Source organism: Oratosquilla oratoria, chromosome 1 (assembly GCF_046742065.1).
Source record: "Oratosquilla oratoria isolate Oo_2021 chromosome 1, ASM4674206v1, whole genome shotgun sequence".
Lineage (NCBI taxonomy): Eukaryota > Metazoa > Arthropoda > Malacostraca > Stomatopoda > Squillidae > Oratosquilla > Oratosquilla oratoria.
This window is the reverse complement of record NC_134777.1, coordinates 43,854,134-43,866,633: the sequence shown is the minus strand read 5'-3', so window position 1 is coordinate 43,866,633 and position 12,500 is coordinate 43,854,134. Positions and strand designations below refer to the sequence as shown.

General features: G+C 40.9%; 1 pseudogene; it reads right to left on the bottom strand.

The window, feature by feature from the left end:
* Window positions 1–11,369: 11,369 nt before the first annotated feature.
* Window positions 11,370–12,102, bottom strand: LOC143027966 (uncharacterized; annotated as a pseudogene).
* Window positions 12,103–12,500: the final 398 nt, after the last annotated feature.

Sequence of the window (12,500 nt, the reverse complement as noted above, 5' to 3'; positions counted from 1 at the left end):
GCTCACACACATACACGTATACACACGCAGATTTGTACACACATGCACACATATATAACGTACACTCACCTGCATGTAAGCATACATACATGCACGCTACTATGCACTCGTGTGCATATTTTGATAAGCACACACACACGCAAATAAATATATATATATATATATATATATATATATATATATATATATATATATATATTTACGTAAGTGCGCACATATACACGCAATCATGTAATAATGCACACAAATTAGGTGTGATGAATTGGAGAGTGGGAGACAAGACCTCATGACTGTTGTTGCTTCTTTCCTGTCCACTAAATTATGTAAATGAATATATACAATTAGGTAAATAATCACACACACACACACACACCACACACACACACACACACACACACACACACACACACACACACACACACACACACACACATATATATATATACATACATACATATATATATATACATACATATATATATACATATATATATATATATATGTGTGTGTGTGTGTGTGTGTGTGTGTGTGTGTGTGTGTGTGTGTGTGTGTGTGTGTGTGTGTGTGTGCGTGTGTGTGCGTGCGTGTGTGTGTGATTGTGTGTGTGTGTGTGTGTGTGTGTGTGTGTGTGTGTGTGTGTGTGTGTGTGTGTGTGTGTGTGTGTGTGTGTGTGTGTGTGTGTGTGTGTGTGTGTGTGTGTGTGTGTGTGTGTGTGTGTGTGTGTGTGTGTGTGTGTGTGTGTGTGTGTGTGTGTATGTGTGTGTGTGTGTGTGTGTGTACGCACCACGCATACACACACAAAACTCATCACAAACACAACCATGCACAGAGAGAGAGAGAGAGAGATAGAGAGAGAGAGAGAGAGAGAGAGAGACTGAAGACTGAAGTCCGAGGGATAGAAGAGGATGGGGGATAGAGATAGGAGGATAGGGAGATAGAGAGACAGATAGAGAGCGAAAGGGAGGCTGAGAGCGAGGGTGAAAGTGTCAAAGGAGTGGGGTTGGGGTTCAGAATTGAGTGTAGATGTTTTTCGAGGTAGAGAACCAAAGACTAAGCAGTAAATAGTCAACCATTATTCTCCCATATACGAGTAATTTGTGTCTGGAACTATATGCACCACCGGGGTAATCCTCGTGGTATTCACATTGTCTTGGTTGGTGTTCTGTTGAAAAGTGGTTACCAAGTTTAGTCAATAATGTCCCTTTTATGTAATGTTTATTTTTCTTCTTTTTGTTGTGCTCTATGATTATATATTTGAAAAAAAAATTGCGTCTGAAAGGCATTCCAACACTGGAATAAATCACCTGGAATCCACCCACTACCCCTGGCTATTGTTCTGAAAACCCTCCTGGAGGCTGTTGGGGATCCCTAAGGACCACAAGACTCTACCTCCGAGGTATTTCATTTGGCTGAGAGAGAGACCCTGGATTCCAAAGGCTATTTTTTTTTTTTCAATTCACCCATAAATGACTTTGTGCGACTTGTATATTTATTCTTTCTACCGCCACGTATCTTTATTCTACTGAGGTAAAACTTCTGGGCTCTATAGGGTTAAAGCTACCGTATCGTAGCAATGCTCCAGGCCACCTTCAAGGGATTCATAACGCTACGTATCAATCAAAATATGAGCATTGGACAAGGTGGGACGGGGGGGGTAATCCATGGGTATTTATCACAAATATCTTGATAAACAGCTGCATATAGCAATAACCGAACTACTCTCTGCGTAGTAGTCCATCCAACCTAGACAAAGTCTCCATCGCTGGAAATACGGCATTCTCTCCTCAGGTGAAAGAATCCAGACGTCTGCAGCGACAAATCAATGGAGTTGGGCACAGCACTGAAGGTGTTAAGAGAGAAGCTCGAAGAAGCATGGCCGAGGTAAGAGCGGGAAGCATTCATGACTCCCAAGGTCAGGCGCAAGAAACGACAAATAAACGAGGACATACATTCGGTAATAGGATAGCACGACCGCGCGCATGACATCCACACAAACAATGCAGGCACACACACTAAATATAACCGCAGTTAAACGCACCCTACGGAGGAAAAATAAACACGTAAGCGCACTCAGTACATTTACAAGCCCCGAGAGCAAATTGCCATCTTCTTTTTCAGCATTCAGTGCTGCGACGTCAGCGTCATAACAGACTTTTCTGTCTCTAGAGGGTGCTTGTGCCATGCTGGCCATCATCATCATTTTATACAATTGTAGGAATTATCTCAACACCGGTGCTTGAAAGCTAACTCGGAAAAGGGTTCTTCAGAAGATAAGGGGGCGAATTAGTTCCTTGCGTATGTGTTGCCATATACGGACGGACAATCTTGTCATAAAAAAATAATTACAACTTTGTCAACATTGGGGATTACACCCCATGTAGCCAGGAACTATGTCATCCAGACAACACAAAACCACATTCCCCCCTTTCGTGAATGGTCGTGATACTGAAGATACCGGAGGAGTTGAAGGACTTTTTTCTTTTTCTATCCTGAATGGTTTTGAGGATTGTCTTCTGGCTGACGCCATGTGACTTTATTCATCTTAGAGGAGCCTGTAGGACTGTTCAACAATCTCGATTACCTCTGTCAATCTTAACAGGACTTCAGGATTTTCATTTGGTTTACAATTCACTTTACTCAGCTTATAGGGACTCCAAGATCAATACTATCTTTAGCCTGAAGTTTGCTACCACTGCTGCATGAAATCGCTAGTCCTGAGCAAAACTAAAATTCATAAACGACATCACCGTGCTCTAGGGGTTAAGGACTCATTTTCTAAACCACAGAACGTATCCCCACTCTTCAAGAATCTCAGTGATAGTATAGAAGTCCGTTGAGGAAGTGAACCAAATTCAGCAGTTGATTGCCCCTCCCCAACCCCTTCATGTAAACAGATATATATGCCGCCCTGACAGCAACAAATCAGGATACACGCATTCACCTCCATGTCCTCCTCGACTCTATCTGTACTCCTCGGACTCTCCATCCGCTCTCCACACTCCCTTTAGGAGACCAACTCTCCCAGGAGCAATAAATTGCTGCACAAGCCCATCAACCCGATGCCTGAATGGGGAGAATCTGGTGGTGTGGCGGTTACAGCGTTCGACTGGCGTCCCCAAGTTCACAGTTCGAAGCCTTCGTTGTGTATTACCAAGGAATAGATATACATACATACATACATACATACATATATACATACATACATACATGCATAAATACATATATACCATACATAATACATGCATATATTAAAATGCCTTTCTCCTTTATAAGGGAAGTATCCAGCTAAGGTATGTCCCATTCTTCAGCCATCACACACATCGAATATTCATGCAACCAAATATTTTCTCCACGCCCTTTTCCGTGATTGCTTATGACATAGGAGTTAGAATGATTTACTTTCGAGTATAGGAAACCATACAAAGAATCATACCAGGTCCCATAAAGTATACTATAACTTCCTCTCTCAAACTTGAAAGATATCTATTTGATTTCGAAAACGAGTTTAAATGACAGTCATTTTCTTGGTGGAACAAGAACATCAATATGAAGAAAAGAAAACTGGGAAGGATGAACATCCATACGAAATTTGAAGTATGAGTAAGCTTTGGTTGGCTAACTCCCTTGTGAGAGGGAAGAAGCTTTTTGGTGTATAGACAAATAGAAGACAAAACGACACTCAGGTTAGTGTGAAGATGATCTGATGCTATTGTAAAATGAATAATTTCTATTGAAAAAAAATCTTCCAAAGCTCCACAGTTGGTTACTCCTGTGAACTATTCATTCCATATAAAAAAAAAATGGCTCTTTCATATATATCTTTGACCTATATTGAGATACAATTTAATAGATAATAAGCTTATGTTAAGAAGTGCCTTCTTGTGATAGCAGTTCAAGCCCCCGTCACACATTAAGGATTCTCGTGAAATGTTGTAAATTTGAAAAGTTGGAAGACGACTTTGATTGTAGTGTTCAAGAATTCCTTAAGGACAATTCAACAATGTGTCTAATATTCAGTTTTTCATTATATGACGTAAAGGTGATTTAACATTTGGAGATTCAAATAATAAAAGTAATTTCTACTCAAACTTGAGTCGCGTATGTGTTTGGACATCCAGGGCTCACTTAGTTGCAAATCGAATGCGAAAATGAACGAATTCATGACATGTCCTATTTAATGTGTAAGCGCCTCTAAACCTAGTGAACAATCATGATAACTTCTTATTTTCTTTAGTAAAACTAATGGTACAACCATCCTTCACAGAACATGTTCATCATATTACTCACAGGTAATTCTTCCTCGGGACAACTTTACTCAGCAGAGATAGAGAGAGAGAATTTGTATGTCTATACATGTTGGTCTTACTCGACGAAGGTCGTTCGGTTTAGACAGACTCTTACAAACTCTGTGGATTCCTCAGAAAGCTCAAAGCAGTAAACAATCTCAACGCTAGCTGTTATTCCGTCACTTTCTTTCATATCTGTGTACGTCAGGTTTATTTTGACGGCCCGCGGACACGCAGTGTAATAAGCGTATCAAGTTATTCCAGCTGTGAACATAAAGTGTTTTAAGGAAGACGTGAACAGGCAGAACTGCCTCTGCGGCATTTCAAATCATCGTAAACCACCAAAGGGACTCGAACGTGGGATTCTGGAGATTTCTCTTCTCACGGCCTCTCAGATTATATTCCTGGTGAGATTTATGAAAATTAAGAAAGCAGGAGTTCCTATTTCGTTAATGATAACCAGAGTTCCCTATCCTTGGGAAGAATATTGCACCGAAGAAATAGACCCATAGAGGTGGTAAAAGAGATTTAAAAAATAGAAATGAGGAACAATTGAAGCTAAAAGTGATCAGCATTTTTTTAAGGGAAATTAGTCTCCAATTATATAAGAATGGTGTGTTATTCTCTTCGTAGGCATATTACGAAAGTCCGTAAGATGCTGAATGCATAAATGTTGAATAATCATTACAATTAAGAATGTACTTTCTCACTAAAATCAAAATATTATGTGTAAAGGAATCATTTCACTATTGTCTTACTGAATAGAACTCCTTTCAATGCGTCGTATTGTTAGATTAGCTTAGGTTAAGTTAGGTTCGGCATGGTTAGATGAGATTAGGTTTGATTTAGCCAGGCATCCATAAGGTAACTTGAATTGCTAAGAAATAATTTGTTCAAAATTTATTTTGGAATCAGTATGTGTGTGTGTGTGTGTGTGTGTGTGTGTGTGTGTGTGTGTGTGTGTGTGTGTGTGTGTGTGTGTGTGTGTGTGTGTGTGTGTGTGTGTGTGTGTGTGTGTGTGTGTGTGTGTGTATTGTCTCTTTTCAAAGTTACTAAATAAATTACTTTATTTCGAGTCCTCCTCCCACTAAAGAAATTGAATTGCATTGTTCAAGACAGATTCTTCGAAGTGTACCACTTCATTAGCTCGTTTCCTCGCGGAAAGCAAATTACGGGGGTGGGAGGTGGGGGTGGGGGGTTTGAAGTGATTCTTCGCATGGCCTCCGAAGAGAAGAACAAATGATGAAGAGGGTTGTGATAGCCATGCTGAAGGACAAAAACTGACCTGCAGTGTTACACAGTTAAAATGGAAGTGATAACAGATAAATAAATAAGATAGAATAAAACAAAATAAAATAAACAGGATAGCTGAATAAACGAACAAGTAGATAAATAAGTTGATAAATAAGTAAATAAATAGATTAATAGATCAATTTAATCAACCAGTCAATCAATCAATATGTGGACAAAGAAACAAATGAATAAATGAACCACTTTATTATCAAAGAGTTTAAAAAGAATCGCCTTGCGGCAGCCATGTCATAGAGTTAATCGCATATCAGTCTGGAAGACGTTTATCGAATTTGGTTTTCTCTATGGTTATCAAGGAGTGCCCCCAGACCTACATAGAACCACATGGCGGCAGGCAAAGCAAAGTGCCACTTGGTAGGAAGGTGGGATTCGACCTCCGTCAAAACGGTACTACTCTTTGAACATATGAACAAGCCTTGAACAGCTTTTATATTTTGTATATCGTCAGACAATTACCTATATTATATTTGAAGATAAGGTCTTAGACATACATGGTTTTCTGCAAGGAAGTATAGGTACAGTATGTACATGTAACACTTGATTGTGGAATGGAAAAAAAATGAACTGAACAGAGCGTGCCGGAACTAAGGATTGTTTGACGACTGGAGGGCGGTACTGGCCAGCGCTTCCAGGCAGGATGGACTGAGTAGGGGGGGGAACACGCGCGGCGATGGTGAGTCGGTTGGAAAGAGTTCAAGGGGTGGGGGGGGGGGACAGGGGATGGGGACAGTGTGAGTCAGTCGTGAACTATGTGCCTCATACAAAAACAGACTGACGCCGACCAACATGGTGGCGGTAGCGGCAACGGCGGTGGCGAGGTAATGGTAATTGTGGTGGGATGAAAGGGACAATTACTCAAATTGCGCTAATGGGGATGACAGGACCGCACTCCATTACGCCTCCCTCCCCACACACATACGTATTACTACGAGCTGTGCCGGAAAAAGTTGTAACGAAACAAGTATCCATGGCTGCAGATGCACTAATTACATCAGGAGCAGCTAGAGTACTTGCGGTAGCGAAAAAAAAAATACTACTGTTGAAAGTAGTAGAGGATATATGGGAACACATAACGCACTCGTGTATATGTGTCTGTATGTATATGCACAATGATTGTATTTCAAAATGAACAACACAAAGAATCAGTTCCTATCAACCTCCTCATGTTCAACTGGAGGTGAAGCCTTCGGTGTTTGAATTGGCTGTAAGAGCTGTATCAACCTCATATTTATCCCCATTTTACATGAAAACAGCTGACAACCGGTGACTGATCACTTCTTACAACATTTAAATGGTTGAACAGAAACCCAGGCGAATGCAGCACAAAAAGGGGCTGTGGATTTCCAATCGTTGAAATATGAGACAATAGATTCATACAAACATACATACATACATCATACATTCATACATACATATATATATACATACATACATACATACATACATATATATACGTGTGTGTGTGTGTGCGTGTGTGTGTGTGTGTGTGTGTGTGTGTGTGTGTGTGTGTGTGTGTGTGTGTGTGTGTGTGTGTGTGTGTGTGTGTGTGTGTGTGTGTGTGTGTGTGTGTGTGTATTCGTGTGTTCATTTGCACATGTTTGAGTGTGAGTACGTGGTTTGAAATTAAATCTGAAATATTCACGCATTCTTAATTGACGGCAATGCATTCACCGGTTGCTAATGTGTCTTGAAAGAGTTTATCCTGTGCAATGTCATGCGTTTTCATTCATATTTGGAAGCACTATTGGGGTCATCTTAGTGAAACCCTCAACATTAATTTGCATTGTATAAATGTACACAACTCCATAGAACACTGAAGTTTCGAGGTCTGTATATTAAAGAACCTTAATTCCTTTGTTTACTTACTGTACTCCATACTGCCCATACCCGAATCCTCCCCTTCCCTTTTACAACACATTTAAATATTCTCTCAAATTAAATAATTGCCATTGGAAAGTTGCCAGTTTCCCCCAAAAAGACACAAATGAACGCACTTACGCACCGTCACACGTCTCAAGAAGTGATGCAACACCGAAACTAAGGAAGGTCATCGCAGACAAAACGTTAGAATAACATCAGGTTTTACCTTATTTATTACGGTGACAACTTGTGCATATTTTTCAATTAGTACAATCGTTTTTGGCTTCAACCAGGATAGTTGACTTAGCCGACCAAAGGCGGTGTTTTCCCTCGGTCCCCGCATTTTCGTTTCAGCCTACAGTTCAAGATTCATATGCAAATCATCTGCCCAAGTAATCTAAAGATTATGACATTTTCAGAACAAGTCTTATTCATTAGACAGCTCTGTAATGTCCAAAATTGTGATGGTACTCTCGTAATTACCCCCCAAAACATCGCAAGTTCCGCTTAAAGGAATTGGCAGTTTCCATATTGTACTTTTTTCTATTGTAGTTTTATTTTACTCTGTATAAGCATTGCCAATGTAGCGAAAGAGTGAATCTTCATATGTATCCCCCTGCAGCATAATAACAAACATTGTCAACTCTTCTTCGATATAGCAAAACAACCCAATTCGGCCACGGAAGGGACCCATGATGAAAGGGTCTCTCCACCTTCCCATATCTATTACCTCTTGGATGATCCGCAACCAATTCCATATTCTTTTCGTCATGTTCAAGTCGTTATGTTGAACATTAACCTATGAACATAATGATATGCTCATCATTATAATGGTTCCCCATGACCGTTTTTGTTGTTTAATTAAACGAAAGGTATCTCATGATTAACAACAAATTCCTTTTCAAATGATCACATCACACTTTCTTCGCAAACTGGAATACTATAAACTTCATGTTAATTTGTATGATGTAGAGTTCACATTGTGCTGAAATCACTTCCCATTAATCATAAGTACACAAGTGTATTCACATGATGATTTTTTTACAACCCTTAAATCGTTAACGTTAATGAATTTTGCCCCCCCCCCCATATGCTAATTTGAAGCATTTTGTCACGAATAATAAACATGATAACAAAAACATGCACTCACATCCTATGTCCATCAACTGTGATGTTTACGTGAACAGCTGTGGTTTATTATCTGACAAAATGCGAGAAAGCAGAAAACATTATTGGCAAAACGTCACCTAAGTTAACGGTTTTGTGGCTGCCATAAGGACATGACCTCGTTCTAAGTGATTCTTCTCTACGCCGTATTGATCGTCAAATAGTCTACACAGAATGAGGCTAGGACGGTGCCTCTTACAGAGGACTTTGTAGTGTAGAATTTAATTAACTATGCCCTTGGTCCAACTCGCTGGCTGCAGGATTCCTACTGCCATTACCTCAACCTCCGTCGCAAGTAGCGACGCTCTAATTAGCTACACAGAGAACTGAAAAATGTAGATGGATGACTTATGTGATATAATGTTCTAAAGTATACATTTTGGTATTCAGATAATATATAGAATTATTTGCCAACCACCATCTATATATATAGCAAAGGCTTTTTCCCCTTATTAAGGGAGGTAACCAAATTACTCTATTTCACTCCATTTCAGCCACCATTGTAATATTATAATACTGATGAGTACGGAGAGCTACGAAGAAAATATAATACACACTTCAAAATATATCAAGCACCTGTACAAAAAAAGAACAACTTAATATGAATAAACTTAGCCATATCCATATCTTCTATCACTATAGCTGGTGTCCAAATTGTGTATGTACATTTTACTCATCTCTTATTTATCCGTCCAATTTTCCATTACATCTTCTTCCCCAGGCGTATACTTGGTAATCTAGATTTACTCAGTCAGTACATTTACCTCATATTTCATCTATCTATTTGGCTCAAATTAATCAAACACCAAATGTTATTTTCGTTGGTCTGTACCAAAATATTCCTTGCATTCCATTCAGCTAATGTACACATGCGAACGCGTGCATCTGTATACGCAAATGCATGAGTGCGTGTGTGTGCGTGTGTACGTATGTGAATATGTGTGTGTGTGTGTGTGTGTGTGTGTGTGTGTGTGTGTGTGTGTGTGTGTGTGTGTGTGTGTGTGTGTGTGTGTGTGTGTGTGTGCGTGCGTTTGCGTGTGTGTGTGTGTGCATACGTGTGTTTGTGTGTGTGCGCGCGCACGTGTGTGCGTGTGTGTGTGTGTGTGTGTGTGTTTGTGTGTGTACAGTATATGTGTGTGTGCGCGTGTGTGTATGCATGTGTGTGTGTTTATGTGTGCACGTGTACGTGAATGTGTGTGTGTGTGTGTGTGTGTGTGTGTGTGTGTGTGTGTGTGTGTGTGTGTGTGTGTGTGTGTGTGTGTGTGTGTGTGCGCATGTGTGTGCGTGTGTGTCTGTGTGTATGTGTATGTATGTGTATGTGTGTGTGTATGTGTGTATACGTATGTACGAGTTTGTGTCTTAAATACAATAATTTTCTTTGTTGGCTTTCATAGTATTTAGTAGTACGTTGTGTGGCCTCTCCCTGTGTGTTTGTTTTTTGGCGCACAACTTTGTAGATACATAATGTTGTGTACATAAGGGGGTTAAAGTAGTGTCATGTCATCATTAAATTAAGAGAAAAACACATTTCAATTCAAGTAAACATTCAGGCGAGCATTAGGCTACTCATTAGCATAAGCAGCTGTAAGCTCTCGCATGCATTTACAGAAAGAGACAACCTTTGTCACTTATGACGAAGATTTTATGCCAGACTTTCTCCAGATCGTGTCGTACAGGTCTCCAGTTATGTATGTATACATGTATAAATATATTATATATATATATATATATATGTATATATATATGTATATATATATATATATATATGTGTGTGTGTGTGTGTGTGTGTGTGTGTATTATATATATGTATGTATATATGCACATACATATATATGCATATGTAGATAAGCTCCACCGCAAGGACTCGAACCTTTGCCGTAGCGACTGCTGATTCTGAAACAAAGGCGATAGCTTCCAGCCAGCCAGCCCATACAAAAGGAACCACTCAATTCTCGACCTGGAGGTTCCCCGACGGGACTAGGCCGGCTCTATCTCTATTCTAATTTCACCCAGTCTTTATTATGGCGAGCCCTCCGACAAGTTGTGTGTCATTTTGACAAATGGAAACTCCACCGCAAGGATTCGAACTTTTGCCGTAGCGAATGCCTAGTGCCGTAGGGGAACCTCCAGGTCGAGAATTGGGTGGTTCCTTTTGTACGACCTGGCTGGCTCGATGCTGTCGCCTTTATTTCAGAATAACCAGTCGCTACGGCAAAGGTTCGAGTCCTTGCGGTGGAGCTTATTTCCATTTGTCAAAATGACACACAACTTGTCGGAGGGCTCGCCATAATAAAGACTGGGTGAAATTAGAATAAAGACCGAGCCGGCCTACTAAGTATTTCAGCGGTTTTGACCCATCGTTTTTCGCTCATATTTCCGAAATAACCATTCACATCAGCATAATATATTAGCACATCTTAATTCACACCCTGCCCTAGTTTTTGACGTTACAGTGCATTCACAAGTGTATTTATTTACGGCGTTTACTTTTGACATTAAATGTCTCGCAGCCGACACCCGTGAAGCAAATCGAACAAGTGAAGTTGTGACGTCATCACAAACTACCTCGTGTATCCCATCCTCCTCCCCTTCCCTCCTTCCTCCCCTTCCCTCCTTCCTCCCCATTTCCTCCCTCCTCCTCCTCCTCTCTCTCTCTCAAAAAAAAAAAAAAGTAATAATAATTGAATACTATGCACCCGGAGAGGGAATTCAATAACAAGTTTATACATATGATGGATAGGAAAATTATGATAATAACTGGACATGCATTTTATTTCGTTCCATACCACTATGGATAAACAGTTCATCCTCGTCATCGCTGTCCATGGTGATAATGACGGGTTCCACACTTTCATGTATGTTGTCCGATGACCAGTACTCTTCTTCGAACGATCTACTGTAGACCTTCTCACAGTACCCGCCCACACCTCCTTGGTTGTGATAAGCTTTGCCTCCTGGAGCCGCGCTTGCAGGCCTGCCCGAGTGAACCGCTGCAACGTTGAACGCACGTATGGTTCATGCAGCCCCACACTTGTTCGATGGCGTTTAATTCTGGATGAGCTGGTGGCAAACGGATGACCTCATGACCCCATGATCGGATAATTTCGTCAACCGTGTAGCGTGGCTCGGGCCGGTTCTCCTTGCAGATCAGTAGCAACTCAGGGCGCGTAGCATGTGGTGGGAATGGTAGGCTGCGGCACTCCAACCATTTCACGATCTCCGCTTTTCTTGTGGCAGTGGTGGGGCAACGGGTCTCCTCGGTCAGCTGACTGTGGTAGGGTGCGTTGTCAAGCACCAGCACCGATGGCTCAACGAGCGCCGGCAAAAGCTGTGATGTCAGCCAGCGAATGAATAGGGCGCTGTTCATTTCACCATGGTAGTCTCCTGTTTTGTTCTTGGCAGGGTAGCACAGAAATGATTCGTCAATGAATCCCTCATCTGTGCCACCTGCTACTACCACAATGGGATGGGATACACGAGGTAGTTTGTGATGACGTCACAACTTCACTTGTTCGATTTACTTCACGGGTGTCGGCTACGACACACTTAATATCAAGAGTAAACGCCGTAATTAAATACACTTGTGAATGCACTATAACGTCAAAAACTAGGGCAGGGTGTGAATTAGGCTGTGCTAATATATCATGCTGATGTGAATGGTTATTTTGGAAATATGAGCGAAAAACGATGGGTCAAAGCCGCTGAAATACTTAGTAGTACCGTCGGGGAACCTCCAGGTCGAGAATCAGGTGGTTCCTTTTTTACGGCCTGGCTGGCTCGATGCTATCGTCTTTGTTTCAGAATAAGCAGTCGTTACGGCAAAGGTTCGAGTCCTTGCGGTGGAGCTTTTTTCCTTTGTCAAAATGACGCACAATA